Genomic DNA, 18856 nt, shown 5'->3' with positions numbered 1-18856 from the left:
CTCGCTTAGCCTAGTGTATCTTGTGAATGTCACGCTGTTTCTGCTTCCACCTGCTCAGTCCCATGGCTAAGTGAGAGTCCAAAAGATGGAAGAGTTCAAATTTAGTGTGTAAGATTGAAGAATGCTTAGCATAGTGTGGTAGAAAGATCACTGCTCGATTTTGATCCAGGTGATGCTACTTTTTTTGAAAAAAAAAATTTTTTTTTCAACGTTTTTTATTTATTTTTGGGACAGAGAGAGACAGAGCATGAACGGGGGAGGGGCAGAGAGAGAGAGAGACACAGAATCGGAAACAGGCTCCAGGCTCCGAGCCATCAGCCCAGAGCCCGATGCGGGGCTCGAACTCACGGACCGCGAGATCGTTCCCTGCCTGAAGTCGGACGCTTAACCAACTGCACCACCCAGGCGTCCCCAGGTGATGCTACTTTTACACTAGGTCACCACAGCTACATTCTGAACATCACTGAGCCTCAGGAGTCCTTACAGAACAGAAAATATGGACTCGCTACCTTGCAGGATGATTGTGGAGATAAAATGAAATCGGTAACTGGGGATGCTTGGGGGGCTCAGCCCGTGTGGGCACCAGACTCTCGATTTCAGCTCAGGCATCATCTTGCGATTGGCTTCTTGGGTTTGAGCCTCCCACTGGATTTTGTGCTAACCCTTCTCTCTCTCTCTCTCTCTCTTTCTCTCCCCCTCCCTTGCTCGTGCTCTCTCTCTTTCAAAATAAATAAATAAATAAACTTAAAGAAAAACAAGAAAAAAAGAAATCGGTAATTGATGGTAGCTGCCGTTTGTTGACAGGTCGGGTGATGTGTCTAAAGGCTTTGTATACATCCACTTAATTTAATTCTCAGGGTAATTTCAGGAAGATTTGTTCTAGCTAATCAGTAGACAAGGAAACTGAAGTTTAAAGAGAGTGAGTAACTTGACCCAAATCACAGAGATCCCCCACGTACAGCAGAGTCAGGATTGGTACCCCTGCTGATGGAAGGGCCTCGCATGGGGTCTGGCATGCAGTAAGTGCTCAGGACATGGAAAAGGATATTTTTTTTACTAGTCCAGCCCACCCCCTCCTTTGACAGCCCCCAAACTGATTCACAGAGACTTGCCAAGGATGAGCTTGGGCTACGGTTGTATCTTATGTCTCCTCATTCTGAGTCCAGTGCTTTTTACCTTCACCTAAGCTGTCCTCCCCATATCAAACCCCGTTCCAGGAAGACTGTAAGCGAAGCTTGGCCTGGCTGGAGATGCAAGGTTACATGTGCATGCCAACAGCGCTCTCTGCTGGCCAGCAAGGGAACTGCATGGGGCCCTGCATTGAGTTTGTCTCGTCTCAATACTGCAAAAGTCATGCGGAAGAACCAATCTGAGCATACAAGGCTACGTTTGACTCCAGCCTAGGTTTCCTACTTCTGTATCCACCAAGCTAAACAGATGTGCAGGCATGTATTCTGTAATGAAAAAACCCAGAATCTTTTGGCGTCTAACTCCACAGATAAAATAGATGGTATTCAGCGACCACTATGTATTTAGTTACTAATGTTTTGAGCAAGGGCTGGTGTTTCTAAGCGATGAACACACGGATAGTCAAATCCCTGCTCTCGCTGAGAGTTTGCAGGGACATAGTAGGTTATGTGCACGGTATGGTGCCTGCCACTCAGAAAGCAATCAATTACCGTAACCTTGCTGTCTCCGCAGCCCAGGACTATGTCCTCCTCCTTGCTTTTCTTCATTTTCATTTTCATTTTTTTATTTTTATGGGAACCCTTGTGCCCTTATGTCTTTATTTTATTTTACTAGAAATGTATCCTTGGTCTTTGAAAACCCTGTGATCCTGCCCCCAAGGAGATGGACCCAATCTTAGGGGGTTCCTCTGATTGTCGTCTAAGATTCTAGCAGGCTGTCGCCCACCGCCTGGCTCACTGTTACTGACAATCGCTACCTCGGTGAGTACGCTAACCAACGTCATTAGTTTCAGGTGTGCTGGTGAATGAGGCCGTACCAGGAACACGAGCCGTGTAAAGAGAGAAGTTTATGGCGGAGAGTTTGTCTCGTCTCAATACTGCAAAAGTCATGCGGAAGAACCAATCTGAGCATACAAGGCTACGTTTGACTCCAGCCTAGGTTTCCTACTTCTGTATCCACCAAGCTAAACAGATGTGCAGGCATGTATTCTGTAATGAAAAAACCCAGAATCTTTTGGCGTCTAACTCCACAGATAAAATAGATGGTATTCAGCGACCACTATGTATTTAGTTACTAATGTTTTGAGCAAGGGCTGGTGTTTCTAAGCGATGAACACACGGATAGTCAAATCCCTGCTCTCGCTGAGAGTTTGCAGGGACATAGTAGGTTATGTGCACGGTATGGTGCCTGCCACTCAGAAAGCAATCAAACGGGAGGTGCTAGAACAGGGAAGACAAAACCAAGCCATTATCTTCCCGGGACTAGCACACACTCCCCAATCTCCTAAATTCCTTCTACAGACTGAGCGCTGGCAGGGTCTCAGAAAGAGAATCTGGCTGTTGGTCATTTCATCCCAAGCTCCAATCCCTTGCCCTCAACAGCCTTCTCCTGGCATCAGAAACAAACCTGTGATTTTAAATATCCCCCCCCTTCAATCCTCCTGCAATTACCAAGAGAGTTTGCTTTTCTGCCCTTGATTTTCGAATTAAAGATAATTCACCCAAACTTTTCCTTGAGAGCTCTCGTCCAGAAAAGGAAGGAAGATGGGGCTCCAGGGAGGAAAGGAACTCAATTATAGCAGTGACAGAACCTGCCAATACCGGCCTGGATGCAGTTTTCTGTCTTATTTTCACGAGCAGGGACCAGGCAAAGTCCCAATGATGTATACAATTCGACAGGAGTTTCTGTTACTACTTCAAGGCTGACTGTATTTATATAATCATTTCACTGAAAGGGGTTATTAGGCTAAGAGCGCAGACTAAGACAGTCCTGGGATCACAGCCACATCCATCACCCACTCAATGGGCAGTTTTGGATAATTTAACTTCTTTGAATCCAACGCTCAAATAGTGATAATGGTAACAAGATTTCTCCCAGCAGCTCTCGCAAGGTCTGTAGAAGCAAATGTCTGGAACTGCTGGTAATTATATCTGGCAAAGTATATAAGCATTTAATATTTATTCAACAAAAATTGATTGAGTACCTACAATGTGCCAGGTGCCGATCCAAGTTCTGGGGATTCCGTAGTGAATGCATGAAATGGCCAGCATCCTGCCCTTAGAGAGCCCACAGTCTAGCTGGGGGAGACAGATGCTAAACTTGTGAGATCCATCTGGAGGGGTGCACTGTGAAGGAAAAAGAAGAGTAAAGGCTACGTGATGACCTGGGCACTTTTTCACAGAGAGAAAGCTTTTCTGGTTATTTGTTTGTTTGTTTGTTTATTTGACAGCAAAGTCTTCTCTGGGAAAACGGCATTTGGGAAGAGGCGTTAAGGGAATTGCGGAAGACAAGCCCTGGGGATGATAACCACAGGAGGAGTGTTCCAAACGGATCAGCACATACCAGGCTCGGAAGCAGGTGCATGCTAAGACTTGGAGCAACAGCAGGCGAGCATGGCTGGAATGAGGGGGGCAAGGCGGGGGGGTCAGCTCATGTGTGCAGGCGGGATCTGTAAGGTCACGGGAAGGACCACTCAATGAATGACGATGGTTTTCGGGCCAAAGATCCAGTCGAGGCCACCATAGTTTTCTTTTTTCTTGGCTTCTTCTCATTCGCCTCTTTTACACCTGGCGCAGTCATAGTAAGTATCTGCATCCAGCAGCGACCTTGAAAATTATTCTACTTCGTGACTGTCATGTGACCTCTCCTTGATCCTGGAGATCTTAAAGCCTCCCAACAGCTGGAGCTCGTGTTGTCTGGGTTAGAGACGCCTCTGAAGGAACTCTATCCCGGCATTCCTTCTGCCTTCTCTATTCAGTACCGGCATCAATATCATTATTAATATTAACTGTTTCCTAACAATAGCCTATTTTCTTGACTGCCCAGAGAAGGCGTTATAATGACACATTTGAAAACTCCAATGATTAGAGTTGAGCAAATTAACCCAGGTTGCTTGGCTCATCCAACAGGCAGGAGGGTCGCACTTGCCTTTCCCAGGAACAACAACTAAAGTTATGGATTCCTTCTTTCCTTCCGTCCACAGAAGTAAATATTTTATTTTCAAACTTGAGAAATATCTCAGAGAGTGATCCTGAAAATGTAAACCTGTCTATCAAGAATGTGTTTGGTGACACAAAACAGATGGCTCAAGCTACGGAATCATCTTATCGGAAGAGGAATCTTGTTTTGAAGGATATTTGTGTTTAATTCCTGTGTGTGTGGTGTGTGTGTATAGGCATATACGTACGTATACACACACACACACTCACATATGTACGTGCCTAACAAATTATCCCAAAGCTTAGTGACTTAAAACAACAAATATAGCTTGTATGTTCTGTAGCCCAGGAACCCAGGCACAGCACATCCGGGTGGCTGTGGCTCATGGTCTGTTACCTAGCTGCAATCAAGCTGTTGGCTGAGGCTTTAGCCATCTTGAGGCTTGACTAGGGAAGGATCAGCTTCCGAAGTCACATATACTCACATATACATATTCGGTCTGTGGTAGGTAGCCTCCAGGATGGGCTTCCAGTAATCCCTCCTCCCCTAGAATTCTTGCCCTTGTGAAAATCACCCACTCTTCTGTGTGGACTGGCCCTCGTGACTTGATTCCAGCAACTAGAAAAGCGAAGAGACATCACTTCTGAGTTTGTGTGCCAAAGACTGTGGCTTCTGTCTTGCGGACCTTTGACTCTCTAACTTGTTCCCTCTGAGGGAAGCCAGCGGCCATGTTGTGGGCTGCCTCATGAAGAAGCCCACTTGGTAAAGGACAAGTGCCTTCGTCCAACAGCCAGTGAGGACCTGAGGCCTCCAAGTGAATGATGCTTCCCCAGTGAAGCCTTACACTCTGGATGGAGCCCCAGAGAAGGCTACAGTCTTAGCTGACAGCTTGATCTCAGTCTCCTAACAGGCCATGAACCAGAGGCACCTTGATGAGCTGTGTCTGGATTCATGACCCACAGAATCTGTAAAATAATATTTATGAAGCCACTAAGCTTTGGGATAATTTGTAATTTAGTAACAGAAAGCCAACTGATAGCTCATAAAGAAAAATTTTTTCCCTTCTAGCTATTTCTTGACATCCTGGTTCAAAGAAATATTTTAGGAACATTAGGCTTACTAAGAGCACTAGATTTGCATTATGACTCCAGAAATCTAAGCCCAAAGACCAAGGGTCTAGGATCTTTTACTACAGAGACTGAAAAGCAAGTAAACAAAACATTTTAAGTGAGAAAATAGTACAACAGATGCTTTAAAATTGTTTCCACTATTATTCACTGCTTTGAAATATATTAAAACATAATTGAAGAGTACATTCAGTTCAGCACTGATTGGCATTTATATCACATGCCACATGGGGGACAGGTGCAGAGGGTACAAGATGACACATGGCTCTGCCCAGTAACTTGCAGCCAAGTTCATAGTTGCCACACCAAATAATCTCGACAGTATTATCACCACCATGTACCAGGCCTAGAGAAAGTGCCCGATTCCCTCTAAGAAGATTTGTATGATTTGGATTAAAATGTCAATACTACCCAAAGGGACACCTGGGTGGCTCAGTCGGCTAAGCATCTGACTTTAGCTCATGTCATGATCTCACAGTTCCTGGGTTCGAGGCCCACGTCGGGCTCTGTGCTGACAGGTCAGAGCCTGGAGCCTGCTTCAGATTCTGTGTGTGTCTCTCTCTCTACCCCTCCTCCACTCACATTCTCTCTCTCCCCAAAATGAATAAACTTCAAAAAAAATTAGAAAATAATAAAATGTCAATACTACCCAAAGCAATCCTCATATCCAATGCAATCTCTATCAAAATAACACCAGCATTCTTCACAGAGCTAGAACAAACAATCCTAAAATTTGTATGGAACCAGAAAAGACCCTGAATAGCCAAAGCAATCTTGAAGAAGAAAACCAAAGCAGCAGGCATCATAGTCCTGGACTTCAAGCGATATTACAAAGCTGTAATCATCAAAACAGTATGGTACTGGCATAAAAACTGACACTCAGATGAATGGAACAGAATAGAGGACCCAGAAATGGACCCACAAACGTATGGCCAACTAATCTTTGATGAAGCAGGAAAGAATATCCAATGGAATAAAGACAGCTTCTTCAGCAAGTGGTGCTGGGAAAACTGGACAGTGACATGCAGAAGAATGAACCTGGACCACTTTCTTACACCATATGCAAAGATAAACTCAAAATGGTTGAAAGACCTAAACGTAAGACAGGAAGCCATTAAAATCCTCGAGGAGAAAGCAGGCAAAAACCTCTTTGACCTCGGCTGCAGCAACTTCTTACTCAACACGTCTCCAGAGGCAAGAGAAACAACAGCAAAAATGAACCATTGGGACTTCATCAAAATAAAAAGCTTCTGCACAGCAAAGGAAACAATCAGCAAAACTAAAAGGCAACCTACAGAATGGGAGAAGATATTTGCAAATGACATATCAGATAAAGAGTTAGTATCCAAAATCTATAAAGAACACCCAAAAACACAAACAATCCAGTGAAGAAATGGGCAAAAGACATGAATAGACATTTCTCCAAAGAAGACATCCAGATGGCCAACCCACACATGAAAAAAATGCTCCACATCACTCATCATCAGGGAAATACAAATCAGAACCACGATGAGGTACCACCTCACACCTGTCAGAATGGCTCACCTTAACGACTCAGGCAACAACAGATGTTGGTGCGGATGCGAAAAAAGAGGATCTCTTTTGCGCTGCTGGTGGGAATGCAAACTGGTGCAGCCACTCTGGAAAACAGTACAGAGGTTCCTCAAAAAATTAAAAATAGAACTACCCTATGACCCAGCAATCGCATTACTAGGTATTTATCCAAGGGATACAGGGATGCTGTTTTGAAGGGGCACATGCACCCCAATGTTTACTGCAGCACTATCAACAACAGCCAAAGTATGGAAAGAGCCCAAATGTCATACAATGGAGTATTAGTTGACAATCAAAAAGAATGAAATCTTGCCATTTGCAACTATGTGGATGGAACTAGGGGGTGTTATGGTAAGTGAAATTAGTCAGTCAGAGAAAGACAAATAGCATATGACTTCACTCATATGAGGACTTTAAGACACAGAACCGATGAACGTAAGGGAAGAGAAGCAAAAAGAATATAAATACAGGGAGGGGAAGAAACATAAGAAACTCTTAAATATAGAGAATAAGCAGAGGGTTGCTTGAGGGGGTGTGGGAGGGGGACATGGGCTAAATGGGTAGGGGCATTAAGGAATCTACTCCTGAAATCATTGTTGCACTATATGCTAACTAACTTGGATGTAAATTAAACAATAAATAAATTCTTAAAAACGTTGTCAGTTCTGGTATTAGCATTTGCTCCTATAAAAAATCAGATAAGCAGAATGATAAACCATGACTTGGATCTAGAATATGGATCTGAGGCAAAAGGAGGACTGAGATATCATCTCTTTCATTTACCTGAAAAATTCCACCAGGTGCAAAGTGGTTATAAATGTTGTTGAAGATTCCAGAGCTAAGTAGTTACATGCGGCTGTAGGGAAGGGTTTTACTCCGGTGCGGGCACTTGCCTACTGATTAACAGCTGGAGGTAAAACAAAAAATATCCCCGGAATCAGTGAAATGGCAGCAAAGCAAATAGCTTTGTTTATGGAAGGAAAAGGGATAAACATAATAAATAAACCAAAAATAAGAAGCACTGACATAATCATGAGAACTCACATAAACAGACCTGGATTTTTGCAAATTATATTTACTTCACTAAATGTGAATGCAATAATGCTAAGGCTTATTTAAAGAGTCAGGAAGCAAATGAGACTAGAATTAAACCAGATACGCTGGCCAGGATGCCTTTAAAACTTGCTTTCCGAGTCATAAAAATAGTTTGGAAATCCAATGACCTAAAAACCATGGAAAACCAAAGCTTATAATAAATATGTGTTTATCTCTAGTTTCAGCTCTTAGTCTGTGATCTATGTGCACATACAATGAGTAGTCTAGGCATCGAAGATTTGTTCGCCAAGAGACCTTCATAACTTTTCCAGAGCATTTACTGCTCTGTATGTGTCCTTCTTCCTCTCTCAACTATGAACCCCCTGGAAAGGGGTCTAATTCGTTTCTTCAGTTCCCAAGTAGTCCCATTCCTGGCACACAGTAGATGATCACCATCTGCCAAATGAATAAATGACAAAGTAAAGAAGCAGATGGAGAACTTGTTCGAAGCTTCCATGCCATAATCCTTCAAGAGAGGACCACCTCACCCGACCTTTACTTTCCCCACAAAGGACCACCATCCTTGATGTGAGCTGCAGGGGTCTCCCCCGTGGACGAGGACTCTACTCTAAAGCTGCTACCATCACCTTGAATCTTTCCATCTTGAATTGCTCTCTCTACCCTGCCTCCTTTACCCAGTTCTTCTATTTCTTCTGCGCTGTGCAGGGTTTCCAACATAGCATTGCCACGACGGGGTGCGCGGACAGAGCCGAGACAGAGGCTTTCTGTCCATCCGCCACTGAGGGGTCAACTGTTGCCCAGAATTACTTTTATCTTGTTGCATGACTTGAGGAAAATCAATCAGAGCCCAATTAACTGAACAAGAAATAAATCTAACTTATCCTATTTAACTTAGTGTGTTCAGGAGATTTTAACTGGTATAGGACTTTTAGAATCCTGTTATGAACAGGGTGTCTTGACTAAAAAGAAAAATGATTTACTATGGGATCATTTAAAAGGATGGACTAGGGGTGCCTGGGTGGCTCCCTCGTTTAAGCATCTGACTTCAGCTCAGGCCATGAACTCACGGTTGGTGAGTTTGAGGCCTGTGTGCTGACAGCTCAGAGCCTGGAGCCTGCTTCAGATTCTGTGTCTCCCTCTCTCTCTGCTCCTCCCCTCATCATGCTCTCTCAAAAATAAATAAATGTTAGAAAAAATTGGAAAAAAAAAAAGTGGCCTAAATATATCAAAGGAGTTGTTGACATACAGGCACTTTCTCAACTTTGGCTCAAAGCACAACCCTGTGGCCACACCCTCAGCTCTTTTGCTGCCCTTCCATTAAAGGTCTTAAAGCATACCTTCTGTTTCTTATATGACCTCTGAAGGAGGAAGCCACCACTTTACAGATTGGAAAACTGAACTGTCATAGCTGGTTTCTTAATCTGGCACAGAGACGGCCAATAAGTAAGTCCTTCATGGCACAGAGTTGTCAATCAGTCATGCAGCTCCCTTCTGTTAGGTTTGGGCACGACCCAGCCTCGTTTTCACTACAGCTAAGTATAGCTACACCAATTGGTGGCCTGTGGGAAGATATGTACGTACCACCCCTGAGGACACAGGGCAAATGCTAGTCGTGGCCACGGAGAGCCTGTCCTGTAGGCATCTTAGCAACCGGGGCCCGCAAGTTTCCTACATGAGCACCTTGAAACTCAGTGAGATCGTCAACTGACCAAGATTATGCAGCAAATGGAAGGCACAGTACAGTTCGAACATGGGATGTCTAAGCTGCAACTCTTCAACAGTACTGGGTCACTTTCCTTTTCACCTCGGTTTTGTGTGCCATGTTCCTAAGGGAGAGCATCTGGGAGAGACAAACAGAGCTAAAGCCTCAGTGTTTTTCCTGATTATTCACTGCCCTTCTCTAACCTCTTTGCCAAGTTATGGCTACATAAGCATTATGTTTCCTTCGAACGCCTTGCTGTCTAGAGCCCAAAGTTCAGAGTCTTGTATACCCCTTGCCCCACTCTTGACAGGCACTCCTCTCTATTTCCCCAACTATGGGTCTGCACAAGTGTTTTCATCATGAAGCCTTTCATAATAAGCTCGAGACTCTTGCCTTCCAGAATATATCCAAAAAAAACCACAAAGAGCTAAAATCAAGAAATGTGTGAGTCCACAAATAATTTTGGAAATAGGTGACAAGGCAGTCAGAGCCCTTGTAGAGTTATAGGAGAGGTATTACCAAACACGTATTTTAGAAACCCTTCTAGAGCAAAGAGAAAAATGGAGAGCTTCTCACCTTAGTCTGTGCGGCGAGACAAAATGCCTCCTCCCGAAGTGAAGAGAGCAAAACACACAGGTAAGCAAACAAACAAAAACAGCAAACCCCAAACGAACCAAAGGGTTCTTAGCCCTCTCATCTTGCCACCTTCCTGAGGACTCACTTTAGGGCCTCAGGACTCAGGTCGGTCACAGATCTCATCAGTGGAATGAGCCTGATTGGTGGTCCACTTGGAGGACAGTGGGCCAAGGGAAAGGGGACTAGAGCTTGGTAGGCATCTCCAACTGCCAAGGACAATGAGTTACTGTTTTAGTGGGGGCACTGGCCCAAAAATAATTCTCTTTTCCCCAACAGCAATTGGCTCAAGACACCAAATAAATATTTTTTTTAATGTTTATTTATTTTGAGAGAGACAGAGAGCACGTGCACAAGTGCGTTAGGGATAGAGGCAGAGAGAGAGGGGAGAGAGAGAAAATCCCAACCAGGCTCTGCGCTGTCAGCACAGAGCCTGACACGTGGCTTGAACTCACGAACAGTGAGACCATGGCCTGAGCCGAAATCAAGGGTCCGACACTTCACCAACTGAGCCACCCAGGAGCCCCAATCCTATGAATTTAAAAAATTCATTTCGCTCCCACTTTGTGGCACATATTGTAGGGAGAAGCCTTCAGAGAGTTTAAAATCCAGAAATTAGAAACTAGTTCTTTAAAAAACGATGCCAGATATCAGAATAGCTTCGTGTATCTGTTCTTTACAGGCAGTGTTTTGGTATTTAAGAATCTAACATACTTTTGAGGCAAAAAAAAAAAATCCTACAGATGAATTCCAATCAAACTCTCCTTTGCCTTGGCTGTGTTCAATTGCTTTCCTCCAAAAAAAAAAAAAAAAAAAAAAAAAAGAAAGAAAAAGAAAAAAAGAAATTTTATCTAGTGTTGCGTTTGTGTCTCGGTCAAGAGCCCCAGGATCTGACGGAGGAGATGTGGAAACTCATGCCTTCACACGCAGACAACAGTGTGTTTGCTCAGGCTTCCAGGGCTGAGGCTCTGGGCAGGGGCTGGACCTCCTCAAAACATCCTCCTCGGACTTGCACACTCCGGTAAAGCTGCTCCTTACCATTTAGAAACAGGCAAGGAAAAGGAAGACGTAGGACAGGAGGTGGAGGAAGAGGACAGGAAGACAGCAGCAGTAGAAGAAGAAATTAAACCCAAACAAAGAGTTCCACCCTGGTTGTTTTCCTCCGGAGGCCCTGGGCTTGTGAATTGTTGCTGAAAGAGACATTCACCTGCTGATGTCTCAAGCTCTGTCTCCCTCTGGTGACCACTCTTACTATCTCCAGACTGCGGCATAGTCCGCGGCCATCCTTGTTTTTCTAGAAGCTGTGCTCTTCACTGATAAAAATGCTCACTTTTTCGAGTCCGAAGACTCGAAAGGGGGCTGCGGGGGGGGGGGGGGGGTCAGCCGCGTAAAAACGACCAGCTCTGCCAGCTACTAGGAAGCATCGGGTGTTCCCGAAGCTCTGCGCGTTTGCTCATTGCAAAATGAGGGTGTGAGTTGCACTGTGCGAGACCAGAGGCTGCTGTGAGGACCGAACACGACACGCCCTGTCAGCGCTTGGCGCTTCGCCTGGCAGAGGCAACACATGTTTCTGTGGTTCCGGGAACACAGAAAGTGGGGTGGGTGAAGACACTCTTTGTCTTTTGGGGAGCATGGCTTTTCCAACAAGCCGAAAGCATCTGCAAAGGAGGCATTGGCTACGGACGACTGGGGGCGGGTCTTTATATTAGGAGTCAGTTTCCTTGTGGGAATTCACAGCTAGAATTTTCAAATCAAATCGTAGGTGGTACAAAGCAGACAAAAAACGGATTACCCTTCCCCCCCACCCCCACCCCCATCCCCACCCCCGATCCTGGTCGTTAGAAGAATTTAGAGATTTCTGTCTCGGGGAGATTCCAGAGTCTGACTCTTTGGGTCAAATCCTGATCCCACCATTTTTCAGCTGTTTGACTTTGGGCAAGGGATTTGGCTTTTCTGAGCCTTAGCCTCCTCCTCTCTAAAGTGGGAATAAGACTGCTTTTGCTGTCGGCTCCCACTGTGTTCTTGGGAGGATTACACACGACCCGCCACAGGAAGCATCTAGTATCTGCTCGTGCAGAGGAAGCCCTCAGCATATGTTACATATTATCATCTCCAATGCAAGCTGAGTTTTTCACTCTCCAAGGAAGATCTGAGCCCAGCATCAAGGGAGAAAGCTTACTAACCATACAGAAATTTTGGAAGCAACGGGGTTAGCAGGAAGGAAGCCTGCGTTTCTTTAAAAAAAAACAAAAAGTGGTTTTACAGAATAAGCTGCATATTGGAATTGCCTCGGGAGCTTTAAAAAAAAAAATGTCAGTACCTGGGCTCCACCCTCTGACGTTCTGGTGAACTTGGTCTGGGGTGTGGTCTGACACTGAGATTCGTAAAAGTTCCCCCAGATGATGAAAATACGCACCCAAGTTTGGGAACACAGCGTGTCGCTTTCTATACACCTGCATGATATTAGGTTGTTGAAAAAAAAATTTTTTTTTTTTAGAAAAAGACTTTTTTTTGCACCTTCATGCAAAATCTGCTAGAGTGTACAAGCTAAAAAGCAAAATGTTAAGAACAGAGTGTTTTTGTAGCTAGAGCAGTGTGACTGGCTTCAAGGATCATGTAAAGCAATGGAAACAGACACCGAGGTTCCAGTAAGTATTTGTGCAAATTGTGAGGCTCTTTGGGGTCATATATGTGCCCCATTCTCTCAAACCCCCCTTTATTTACACAGAGGGCAGATGGCCACTGCTATCCCTTGGAGAGCTAAAAGCTGGGGTCAGTTGTACGTACATGTGCACATGTCAACCTGAGTCAACAGCCAACAGTGAGGGAAGCTTGAAAGGGGTAGGGTGGGGGTCCATGGGAAGAGGAGAGGGAACCCCCCCAGTGTTTATGTGTTCGAGGCCCAGAGCCCATCTGAAAATAACTGAGGGTAAGGGAGGTGGCCATCAGCCAGCCCTCAGGCATGAGCCTCTCTGGCGAAGGGGAGTTTGGCGTGGTGGGGAGAATACAGCTTTCCAGCTGAGGCAGTACAGGCACATGGAGAGATGTCCACCCTGAGGGGACAGAGGGACACATATCTAGTGAGTCTGGGGATAGCAATTAGCAGTTGGATGGAGGGAAACTTTCCAATACAACCATGAGGTGTCCCTTTTCTCACATAGCATGGACTCTGGAGCCAGATTACCTGAGTTTGAATCCCAGTTCTACCACTCTGTGACCCCAGCACGCTACTTAACTTTGCAAGGCCTCAGTTTTCCCATCTGTAAAATGGCAATGATAGTAGCACTCACTTCACTGACTTGGTGAGAGGGTTAAATAACGTAATCCATGCAAAGTGCTTTGGATGGTGTTTAGGACATGCTGAGGGACCTAGTAAGTGTTAGTATTTTTATGACTTCCAGTTCAGCTCTGAAGAAACAGTTTTTAAGTCTTTCAAAAGGAAAATGTTATTAAAAAGCAAAACTGTAGAGAGTAATTTTTGGTTTGCGGAGAGATTTTGTTTTCATATTTATTTATTTTTGAGAGAGAGGGGGAAAGAGGCAGACAGAGAGGAAGCACAGAATCTGAGGCAGGCTCCAGGCTCTGAGCCATCAGCACAGAGCCCGACGCTGGGCTCGAACTCATGAACCATGAGATCATGACCTGAGCCGAAGTCAGATGCTTAACCGACTGAGCCCCCCAGGTGCCCCTGCGGAGAGTTTTTATACCCATGCAATGAGGACCCTTCCTTAGACATGTTGGGGAGGTGCGATGGCTGAAACCAAACTGGGAAGAGAATGCCAGCCTGGCCAAAGTTAGCTGGTGTCCTCCAAAGTGACAGCCAGAGACATTGCAGGGAAAACAGAGGCAGAGCCACAAATTTTCACCTCAAGTAGAACTTTATGGGCTTCAAGGAGAATGCCCAGCTACGTTGGGAAGCAGGGATAGGGATAAGTTTCTAAGTTTTGTTGTTGGGGTGACTGAAAATGACTGTTGAAGCGTGAGGGCTATTAAATCTGAAGGCAGAGCAACTCCTCACACTGTATCATCTTTGGGGGCAATCCTGCTGCACGAAAGTTCAAGAGCAACCCCAGAGGTCTTGGGAACTATCTGAATGTGGGATATGATGAAATTCACAAGGAGACACCCAAACCCTCATCATTTACCATGATAAACTGACAGGTTCTATGACTTTTTTTTTTTTTAAAGTAGGGTTCACGTCCAGTGTAGAGCCCAGTGTGGGGCTTGAATTCATCCCTGAGATCATGACCTGAGCTGAGGTCAAGAGTTGGATGCTTAACCGACTGAGCCACCCAGGAGCCCCGACTCTATGACTTTTCTCATACCACCCTGGAGTTGGGGGGGCAGGTCCCTGCTGATTGTCAGAGTCAGACATTTCAGTCAGATATTTGGCCAGAGGTGTTAGAGTAACCAATTCCACATCTACTCAAGCAATGGTTAATGGATTCACCAAAAAGCTCCGGCCCAGAGAAGAGTCTAGAAACAGTATAAATCAGATGCTAAACGTAGTATGATGACAGAAAAACTGTGTAAGGATGTCTGTTAGTGAAGCCCTCATATAAACTTTTCTCAGGAAAGGTTTTGCAAGAGGCTTCAAAGTTTTTAAAATTAATTAACATTTTATATTCAGCATCCCACGAGTTTCACATCTGCCACTGATTTTCTGACTAATTAGAGAAGCTGTTGGTGGAGGGATTGTTAGATGTTTGCACAGTACAAATTAGGGCATAATTACAAGGCAGGATGTATGCTAATGAGAAGCAAGGCTGATAAACCAGTGTTTACACCCACAGAAGAATTCTCCTTCTTGTGGTTCTTTGAGCTCATTCCTGTTAGAATCCTTTATGAGTAAGGGTACAAATCCCTTTTGATAGTCTGGTGGGAATTGTTTGGAACTATACAATCTTTGGAAGAAGACCTGCCCTCAAAAGCCCATGGAGATTTGTAGCTGTGCACTACCTGTTCTCAGGTGTAATCAGGTGAGCCCTAAGACCTCTTCCATTTCTACCTGAGAGTTACTTTGGAATGCTCCCAGATACGCATCTTTTAAACAAAAAGTTCACTTATTTTGAGACAGAGGGAGAGCACAGGGGAGGGAGAGAGAGAACCCCAAGCAGATTCCATGCTGTCAGCACAGAGCCCAATGTGGGGCTCAGTCTCACAAAGCATGAGATCATGACCTGAGCCGAGATCAAGAGTCTGACGCTTAACCAACCAAGCCACCCAGGCGCCCTCCATATGCATCTTAAAGAGTCTTTTCTCTTTGTGGAATCTCCAGCCTGGCAGGGGCCAAAGAGATCCTGGCTCCCATGGAGGGCAAAGCAAGCACCTGCCTTGTTCCCATTATTGCTTGGCCATTTTGTCTAACTCATGCCGTGAAGACTGATTCAATTCGAAACAAATAAGGAGCATGAGCTGTTTGGCTAACACACAGTAGTTTGTCAGACATGGTAACAGGTGAAACGTAAGGCATTTCACTGGCTCACAAACAACTACCTTAGTGAAGAAGTAAAAACATACACTGAAAGCCAATAGCAGATAGGATATGGGTGGTTGTCAAAATGAGGCCTCTGTGAAGGTTTCTGAGGCCAGAATGCCTGCCCCAGCATCAGAAGAGAGCAGTGACAGTGATGAGAACCTTCACCCCTTGAAGCAGGGAGAACTTCTCTGGTATCCCTGCTACCCTGTGGTTCTGCAGAAGGAAACTTTGTAGAAGGCAACTGCCAAGGGGTAGCCTGTCAAAAGTCATGACCTGTGGGTCCCAGGTGATACCAGCGTGTTGTTGATGCAGTTTCCACTTTCTTCTCTTAGGGGACCCCTGCCCACTGTCATCTAGACCATCCTACAGGCATCTGCAACCCCTATAGATATGTCCTGATTCTCTAAGCCTGAGGGCCTTTCCTGAAGCTTTATGGATTTGGCCATACTAACAATCAGGTTCTTTGATCCACCACTGGTTAGGAGGTTCTCAGCAGCTGCCTTGGCCTGCTTTCCCATGTCTAGTGGGTTTGCACCAATGTCTCATACAACTTACCGTGCCTGTGGGCTGCCTTGTATATTCAAAGTCCACAGAGGCCAGAGAGGAAACACACAGGACAGTGGAGACACTGGCAAACGAGAAGCACCTGCTATTTCTACAGAAACTAGCCACCACTTGGCTTCAGCCACTTGAGAATGTGGACTAAGCATTACCAGATCTTTCTGATTCTTCAAGAGAAATGGATTCATAGGAGACATCGGCCAATTGGTAGAAAGGTTCACAAATTGAAAAGTTTGCAAAACTGCAAATCAAACAAAATAACACACATCCATTAAACTCTTACTGGATTCATTCTACATGTGGTCTATTTGGAATCTGCCTTAGGCTGACAATCTCCATCTCAACAAATGCCAACAGAAAGTGCCAAAAGAATTCAGAGGTAGGTGATCCAGGCAAAAGCTGGAAGAGTCGTGGAAGGCTGTGAGAAGGAATGTGACAATTCTGTTGCTTTGTGCCAAAGATGTGACCTCTGGTGCCCTGTTTATTATCCATTTTTCCCATTCTAAACAAAATTTTAAATTATGGAATATTTTTAATTTCAAAAATATTCTATTAATCTAAGGCCATATTATGTCTCTGTTCCTAGAAAGCTCTTCCTGGCAGTTCACGCATCTTCTTTATGACGTAGTATGTTGGGATAGACGTAAATTGATCCTTCAGGCGAAATAAACTTTTTACAACTCAGGAATGTTAACACATAACATTTAAAGGATCTAGTAGAGTTACCTTCTACCCAAAGAACGTTTACTCTCAAAAGACATATTCGTAGCTGAATGTTGCCTTCAGGAACCGGAAATGTCTCATTTTCACCAAAAGCTTGTATATGAAATAAGATTACACTGATAATTAGAAGACAGTTAGGAAATAACTCCTTTTTTATATGACAGGGAAGGGATGCTTCTGTAATACTATGCATCTTTTTTGTTATAACATTAAAAAGAGTTTTTTTTATGCTTATTTGAGAGAGTGGGAGAGAGAGAAAGAGCATGAGTGGAGGAGGGACAGAGAGAGAGTGGTGGGGGGTGGGGTGGGATTTCAAGCAGGCTCTGTGCTGACACAGTGCACGGCTTGGCATGGGGCTTAAAGCCACAAATGATGAGATCATGACCTGAGCTGAAATCAAGAGTCAGATGCTTAACCAACTGAGCCACCCAGGTGCCCCTGTTAGAACGTTTGTAAAAGAGAAAATTGCTTTAAAAAAATTTTTTTTAATGTTGATTTCTGAGACGGAGAGAGACAGAGCATGAGTGGGGGAGGGGCAGAGAGAGAGGGAGACACAGAATCAGAAGCGGCTCCGGGCTCTGAGCTGTCAGCACAGAGCCCGACGTGGGGCTCGAACTCACAAACCGTGAGATCATGACCTGAGCCGAAGTCGGTCGTTTAACTGACTGAGCCACCCAGGTGCCCCCAGAGAACATTGCTTTTAAATTTTATAATGGTCACAATGACATATTAAAGGGATTTGTTTTCCCTGGTGCATTTCTTATATTCTTTCTCATTAAAAAAATTAATTTATCCCCAGCAAAATTCACTCTATTTTGTGCCCAGTTTTATCAAGCGTATGCAGCTGCGGTATCTCTCGACACTGGAAACTCTCAAAACTAGATTCATTAGTTGTTTCCATTTACTTTTTTCACTCAGTTAACTGTTTCAGCTTCTGTTATGTACCAGGCAGTGGGAATACAAAGGAGCAAAGACACAGCCCCAGCTTTCAAGGAGCTTTCTGTTTTGTAGACCAGCTAGACATTCGAAAGTGACAATGTGGAAAGACAACTGCTACCAAGGATATCTGCCCGGATATAACTCTCATTTATTCATTTCGCTAATGTAATCTGATCCAGCCATCAGTACCAGGCCCGCCAGTGTGTTGACAGTGTGACAGTAGGTGACAGAGCTGGGAGCCCCTAGACACACAAAGGGGGGGTCCTGTGCTAGAGAAGGACTGAAGCCCCGGGACCTGGACAAAGCCACAGCTTGTCCTGGGACTGGAAGGGAAGGCGTGCTGGGGCAGACAGGAGGCTCTTATGGAACTCCGTATGTAATTCCCAAATTTCAGAAGGGTTGAAGAAATTGACATAGAGAGGTACAGAAGTTGCTGAGTAGAATGATTTATGACTGGTTAATGGTGAAGAAAACGTGAGAGAGAGCATCTACACTAAATTACAGTCCAAGAAACCTTCTGCTTTTCATGCTCCAAGCAGGCATAGAAAAACGGGTGTCTTGCTGACAGATTCCATGATCCATGCATTGGCAGCACCAGGGAAGCCATTTCTTAGTAGAGGGAGGACAGAGAATGGGACTGGGTGTCTGGTACCAGGCACCCTGCCTGTCCCCTGGCTGACCCAGCTCCAGGAGCTGACAGCCACAGCTGGGCCGTGGGGAAGCAGATATTGGCCCCGGCCTTACTTCCAGACAGCTATGGTGCTGAGATAAGTAGACCCCGTGGGCTGCCTTGGTTATTCCATCAAACTCAAGACAGGCTGACCGTGGTCAGGAGGCAGCCAGAGTTAAGGTTCCCTGGACTGGAATGCTTGGTTTTGTCCGGATCCATTGGCATGGATCATCTGTATCATCTACCCTGCTGGGTGGTGCTAATCAGCTGACTAAGGGGACAGG

The 18856-nt window shown here is 44.9% G+C and overlaps 1 long non-coding RNA gene across 1 annotated transcript in view; it reads right to left on the bottom strand.

The window, feature by feature from the left end:
• Positions 1-18856, bottom strand: part of LOC123385569 — a 137867-nt gene that overhangs the window by 99933 nt on the left and 19078 nt on the right. Inside the window, exon 3 of the long non-coding RNA XR_006598379.1 lies at positions 3177-3314. This is a non-coding gene — a long non-coding RNA (uncharacterized LOC123385569). The remainder of the gene's footprint in view (positions 1-3176; positions 3315-18856) is intronic.

Source organism: Felis catus, chromosome A1 (genome assembly GCF_018350175.1).
Source record: "Felis catus isolate Fca126 chromosome A1, F.catus_Fca126_mat1.0, whole genome shotgun sequence".
In the NCBI taxonomy this organism is placed as follows: domain Eukaryota; kingdom Metazoa; phylum Chordata; class Mammalia; order Carnivora; family Felidae; genus Felis; species Felis catus.
Note: the sequence above shows the minus strand (reverse complement) of the source record. Positions and strands in the feature narration are given on the sequence as shown.